A 5,846-nucleotide genomic window follows, 5' to 3' on the forward strand; every position below is an offset into this window, starting at 1 on the left:
AAGCTGGAACTCCAGTATTTTGGCCATCTGATGCAAAGAGTTGACTCATTGGAAAAGACCCTGATGTTGGGAAAGTTTGAGGGCAGGAGGAGAAGGGGACAACAGAGGATGAGATGGTTAGATGGCATCACCAACTCCATGGACATGATTTTGGGTAATCTCTGGGAGTTGGTGATGGACAGGGAGGCCTGGAGTGCTGCAGTTCATGGGGTCTCAAAGAGTCGGACATGATTGAGCGACTGAACTGAGCTGAACTAAGTATAATATATATCTTACATTTTCTTTATCCATGTATATGTTGGTAGACACTTAGGTTGTTTCCATATACTGGCAATTGTAAATAATATTGCTATGAACATTGCAATGCATGTATTTTTTCAAATTAGTGTTTTGGGGGCCTCCTTGGTGGATTGATTGTAAAGAATCCACCTGCCAAGGCAGGAGATGTGGGTTTGATTGCTGATCTTGGAAGATTCCACATGCCTCAGAGCAGTTAAGCCTATGTACCACAACTATTGAGCCTCTGCTCTAGAGTCCAGAAATTGCAACTACTGAGCCCACATGCCACAGCTACTGAAACCTGCGAGTTCTAGAGCCCATGCTCTGTAACAAGAGCAGCCACTGCAATGTGAAGCCTGTGCCCTGCAACTAGAGCATAACCCCTGCTCGCTGCAACTAGAGAAAAGCCCGCACAGCAACAAAGACCCAGTACAGCCAATGGTGGATAAATAATTTAAAAAATAATGGGTTTTTTTGGGGGGGAGGAATATACCGCAAAATGTGTTTTTTACAGTCCAAAACCTATATCTTTTCTCCAGGCTTTTTCCTAATCCTCTTCCTTTATGTGTATCATATACAGAGAGGACAGATGTTTCTTCACATCAATCAGTGTTGCACTGCATCTTTAACTTATGCAGCCAGCCTGAGAGAGACCCAGCTGAACTGATGCCACCATGTAGAAGGTTAAGCCTTCTGTGGTATTTTCCACTTATTAAAGTTAGTGAGAGGGCTGAAGAAATGATGTCTTCTTATATTGGTGATCAGCAAATCTCAGAAATATAGAACCATGAGACATCTTTTTGCTCATATCGACCAGCTCCTTTATTTCTCAGAGGGAGAAACTTCATCCCAGAGAAGTGGAGTGGCCTTTCTTACCCCACACAGTGAGTGAAGAGCATAGGATTAGAGTTGTGACTAAGTGCCCTTTCCTGTCAGTTTCAGCTGCCTCCCACTTTCTGCGTGATGCCATCAGTGAAGAATGTTTAGAGGAGGCAGTCACCACTCTCTCCCTCTTCCCAGGGCATTGTGACAGTTCTGGAAAGAATGGGGACCACTGAGGGAGTGGAAAGGGGTGCATTCTGACTCCCCATTGTGAGTCACATCAGCACAGGCCTTTTCGCGTTTGGGGGTACCCCCTCTCTCTCCCCGTTTAAGTCTTCCAGTTTATACTAAGTTGACATTGCTTTTCTCAGATCAAGAATCGACTAAACAGGAGTACAGGAAAGAGTTGGTATTTTTGTCTGTTTGCCCTTGCTCTAAAGTTCAGGCCATTTAGGGGTCACTCTGAATTTGAGCGGATATTAGAATGAAATTTGAGAACAGGAGAACACTTTTCCGGATGAATCTGTATTTAATTAGGCAGTCAAGCCAATGTAATTCTGACATGACAGCTTAACTTTCTGATATTGAAAGGCAATTTGTGAGGTAAAGAATTTATTAAAAATAAACATAAAGGCCAAATTAATATGTTAACATTTAAGGTGATGGATAGTAAGATTTTGGTATCTAATCCCAGTAGCATTATAATTACATACTAATTATACCAACCTTATCACCTTAACATCTCTTAGCACTTAGAAAGTATGTTATAACAAAATTTCATGGATGAGTTTTAGGCAAAAGCAGTTATTTCCCCAAATGTCATCTTTTTAAGTTTAACTAGAAAATTGCATAGAAAAAATGTAAATAAAATGTAAGGATGAGTTCAAAGCAAAAAAATCAGTTATATAATTTTATAACATTTATTTACTATACATGTGGCTGTTTTAATACTCATTTAATTCTATTAAGTATTTCACCTTTTTGTGTCAGAATATTTATACTGATGTCTATAAGAAGTCAATATCAATTTATACAGCAGGAAATACCATTAGTTTCTTTTGTGTATAGTTATCAAATAAATGTAAAAAACAATGAAACATCATTTTGTAACTATGAAAGTCATACAAAATATCTGCTTAATATCTTGAAATTATTATATTTTGAAATATGTGATTAATTGTAAAGTCATTAAGCCCTTAAAAGCTTTACATTGAGCCCTAAAAAACTTTAGCTCCCTTTAAACCAGGAATATTATCCCCTTCAGTTTTGCCTAAAATATGTACATAAATTTCTTATTACAAAGTTTTTTTCCTAATATAAAAACTTATGGATATTTTAACTGTCTAGAAATTTGGGGACTAAACTATGGTAAGGCAACTATTGACATGTTATATAGGCATTAAGAATGTAATTTTAAAGATGAGGCATTAATATGAAAGAGCATGTACATTTTAACATTATGTTAAAAAATAGAATACATGGTGTTAGAAGTACATCTACTTCAACATGTGGGGAACACGAAAGGGAAAGATAGGAAATGAAAACTACTGATTTTTGCTGCGTGACGTTTTGTTTCTCTCGTTTTGTTGCCTAGTTCAGTTAAAAACATGATGTCTTTAGTATCATAAACAAGATGTAAGAATTGAAATAAAAGATAATTTTTTTTAAAAAACAGGAGTTTCTCTAAGAAATGAAGCAGATTAAAGAAAACTCTTCCCATATCATGGAAAACAGAATGAATCCCTATAAAAAGACAAATAACATGAGCAAAATCATAAATTTAAAAAGTGGAAAATGAGTCATGGAGCAAATGATGCAACATTTTGATTTTTTTTCAGAATGCCACTGACATTTTTATAGGTGAACAAAAATATTACTTAAATGGTTTTTAAAGTGACTTGCACATTCAATTTGTGTGTGAAGTTCATTTCTCATCTCTGTATCCTGAAGCCATTTTAGAAAAATACTTTGAGCTAAACCAACTGATTAATCCTTAGATTTCTATCCCTCCAGCATGTAACTGTTTGCTACCTTCAAACTAGGGCTTGCCAGCTGGCTCAATGGTAAAGAATCCACCAGCCAATGCAGGAGATGCTGGAGATGCAGTTTCGATCCTGGGTCAAGAAGATCCCCTGGAGAAATAAATGGCAACCTCCTCCAGTATTCTTGCCTGGGAAATCCCATGGACAGAGGAACCTGGTGGGCTACAGTTCATAGGGCCACACAGAGTCCAGCACAACTGAGCGCACCTTTAAACTCATGAAATAATTGAAGTATCTAGAGTGAAGCTTTAAAGAATCTATTTAACAAATTAGTCATTCATGTTCACATGGTAACAAATATTTAGTTATCTTTTTCAAAAAAGAAGTGTTTGAAAAGTGTTGCAATTAAGATTTAGATAGAAAAAAGTATATACTGATGTCCATCACATATTACAAATAAAGGTGAGTGTAATACATTGCATCTATACATCAAGTAGCTTTTTAAACTGATGTTAAATACAAAACAACATTCTAAGATAGCATTTTAGTAAACATCCCAGATGATTTTGTGGGCTTTGAGAATAAAAGGAATCTGTCTATTACTTCTGAGGTCAACATTCAAGAAAAGGGAGCAAGAATCCAAAGATGCAGTGATTGTAGATTATGTAGGCATCTAGTCACGTGGACCTCAGACATGTTTTCGGAGATTTCCTGGGCCCCAGGAGCTTAAGTTGCTAATCCTTGGAGTGGTAGTGGAGAAAGAAGGAAAATAGCAGTCAGCTTTTGGGGGACCCCAAAGGAAATGGCAACCCACTCCACTATTCTTACCTGGGAAATCCCATGAACAGAGGAGACTGGAGTGCCACAATCCATGGGGATACAAAGAGTCAGACACAACTGGGTAACTGAACAACAGCAACAAACAAAAGAAGTTACTGGTAATGCCTGAGGACTGGTGGCTAAACTTCAAATAAGCCAATGGATGCCTCCATAAATGCTCATGTGAATTGATATCTTTTAGAACCAAGTGAAAGCGAAAGTCACTCAGTTGTGTCCTACTCTTTGCGACCCCATGGGCTGTATAGTTCATGGAATTCTACAGGCCAGAATCCTAGAGTGAGTAGCATATCCCTTCTCCAGTGGATCTTCCTGATCCATGAATAGAACTGGGGTCTCCTGGATTCTTTACCAACTGAGCTACCAGGGAAGCCCTTTCAGAGCCAAATAGACATCCATTGCTTAATTCCTGCAAGATTCAAACCTGAATGAGAACATAGAAAATATAGATGGAATCCTCCAATTGACTGAGATTAAGTTGTCACCTTGACAGAACAGTAAATGTTTGCTAAAGTGATTAAAGCCTGCAAATGCCCTGTCTTGGTTTGAGAACTTCATTCAACCTTATTGTTAATTAGGGGAAATTTTATGCCAAAAGTCTGCAAGAAATCTGTAACATGGTTCTTAAAAAACAGATTGTAGCATCCTTTTTAGAGATTTATAAGGATAAATAATCAGACTTTAAAAGGACAGATGCTTAGAGGAGAAAACCTCTAACAACAGCAAGAAAAAAACATTAGAGCAACCCATAATAAAAAAAGAAATAAAAAATAAGAAAAGTATGAGGTTCAGATAAAAATCTAACTTCTAATTATTCAGTATTATAAAGTTTTTTAATATTTCACAGAAAATCCCAAATTCAATATCATTTTTTATATATAAGGAATAATTTTTTCTTCTTCCCACCGTCTCCACTCCAAGTTCCATAGCTTCAGTTAAAATATTTTATTAGCCAAGGAATATGAAGGAAATCATGGAACTTCTGAATTAGAATGGCTGTTGGGGTCATTCAATTCTTGTTTCCATCTTTCAAAAGATAAGAATCACCTGGAAGTTTGGTCAAAGGCATGATTCCCAGCCCTCCCCGGAGAATTTGGATTGAGTGAGTTTGGAATGAATTGGGGAATTTGTACTTTGAGCAAGTACAAGTACCTCAGGTGATCCTTATCATAACAAAATTTTGGAAACTGTTGATCCTTCTAGCTCAACTCTGTTTCTTCAGAGAGGAAGAGGACAAATCCAAAGGTCATATGGCCGGAAATCAGCCCGGATGTGCCACTACTGTGATTTCTTGCTTTTTCCTAACTTCATGGGAGCTTTCAACTATGATCTCAGCAAGAGTTCCAGATGGTTTCAACAGAAAGGCCAGACAAATTTGGTAAAAAATTTTAAAAAAAGAAAAAATTGGAACAAATAATAAAAAAGCACATGGATTTTTCATTTACAAAAATCCATATAAAATATATCTTTACAACATCTTCACTGTTTACATGCCTATATCTCATTATCATACAATAATAAAGTTAGTTTAATAGTATTTTCAATGCCAGGACATTTAGTTCAAAATCAGACATCTGAGCCCCGAAGCTCCCAGATCCCCTTGAGCTTCATGGAAGAGGGAGTGGGGTTATGGAAAAGGACAGGTTGAGATGATACAGAACGGAGATCCTTTTCTTTAAACTTTTATTTTTATTTTTAATTAGAAGATAATTACATAACATAACAATATTGTCATGGTTTCTGGCATACATCAACATGAATCGGCCACAGGTATACATATGTCCCCTCCCTCTTAAATCTCCAAGCCACCTTCCACCCCATCACACCCCTCTGGGTTGTCATAGAGCACCTACTTTGGTTCCCTGAAATATACAGCAAATGTCCACTGGCCATCTATTTTACATATAGTAATATATATGTTTCCAT

The 5,846-nt window shown here is 36.9% G+C and overlaps 1 long non-coding RNA gene across 1 annotated transcript; it reads left to right on the plus strand.

Annotated features, from left to right (window-relative positions):
- The first annotated feature begins 722 nt into the window (after positions 1–722).
- LOC112447742 (uncharacterized) lies at positions 723–5,407 on the plus strand. Its single transcript, XR_009495392.1, has 2 exons — positions 723–1,704; positions 5,124–5,407. It is a non-coding gene; the product is annotated as an uncharacterized lncRNA (long non-coding RNA).
- The last annotated feature ends 439 nt before the right edge of the window (positions 5,408–5,846 follow it).

This window comes from Bos taurus, chromosome 1, assembly GCF_002263795.3.
Source record: "Bos taurus isolate L1 Dominette 01449 registration number 42190680 breed Hereford chromosome 1, ARS-UCD2.0, whole genome shotgun sequence".
Lineage (NCBI taxonomy): Eukaryota > Metazoa > Chordata > Mammalia > Artiodactyla > Bovidae > Bos > Bos taurus.